The sequence below is a fragment of the Lissotriton helveticus genome, chromosome 5_1, assembly GCF_964261635.1.
Source record: "Lissotriton helveticus chromosome 5_1, aLisHel1.1, whole genome shotgun sequence".
NCBI lineage: Eukaryota > Metazoa > Chordata > Amphibia > Caudata > Salamandridae > Lissotriton > Lissotriton helveticus.
In genome coordinates this window covers 1,786,647,510-1,786,648,454 of record NC_136065.1, presented here as the reverse complement: position 1 = coordinate 1,786,648,454, position 945 = coordinate 1,786,647,510, and the positions used below count along the sequence as shown (strand labels likewise).

General features: G+C 49.3%; 1 protein-coding gene across 11 annotated transcripts in view; it reads right to left on the bottom strand.

Annotated features, from left to right (window-relative positions):
• The window catches only part of MARCHF10 (membrane associated ring-CH-type finger 10), a 465,874-nt gene that overhangs the window by 262,989 nt on the left and 201,940 nt on the right, over nt 1–945 (bottom strand). The gene's annotated exons all lie outside the window — the stretch shown is intronic.

Below are 945 nucleotides of genomic sequence, written 5' to 3'. Positions count from 1 at the left end.
TGCCGCAAAAGGGCTGTTTACACACCTGAACCGCACTTTACCGACAGTCCTCCGAGCGCTACCTCATGGCCCCGGGATCCAAAGATGCATTCTAGAGTCAGACGAATAGCACAGCACCCCTGGGGGATTGGATGGGGTCCCCGGGCCACGTGCGGCCTGTATCCACAATAGAACATCCCGTACCTAGCCCCACCATCTTAGGGGGAGATCTCTAGTGGAGGATCCCAAAGGAGTGCGGGCTTTCCTTTATGGCCTTGTGTGAAACGGCCTGCCTGAACTGACTGCCCTTGGAGGATTTTTGTATGAAACGCCCTGCCTAAACTGCCTTACCGCCGAGGATTTATAGATACTGATTGCCTCCTTGGAGTTTGTTCTTCTGCATCTAGCCCACACATGTGACTACTTAACTTGCCCTATCACTGCAGAGCTGGAGAAGCTTCAGAGTGACGATCAAGTGATGTGTCTGGGAACTGACGGCGCAAAATGGCGGAGCGCGAATGGAGCCACTATTTTGTTGTTTCTTGTCCTCTCCCTCGGTCCGTCGGACTTCATCCTGCCGACCCTCAGTCATTGCTCCTCCGATGGAGGGCTTCATCTCTTTCTCCCCCCCAGGTCCCGGTCTCTCCTATAACCTATCTCATCTCACTCCCCTCCCTCTCTCTACCCCCTTGGATGTCTTATTTCTCCGTTCACTCTGTTGATAAGTAACATACAATCCTTTTGATCCTAGTCGTTGTGATAATAGAACCCTGAGTGAATTTACTATTTTGCATAGTTACAACTCTAACCACTAGTATATGTAGTTGCTCTTTGTACTTGATATCACCATTTTGTGATTCTGAGCTTTTTGCGTTTGCATTTCTCTCCTGAGTGGCTCTACAACTTACTCATTTCCTTTTTCTGCTATTCTGCTATCAGTATCTCTTCCTTGTGGGACTCTTCAAC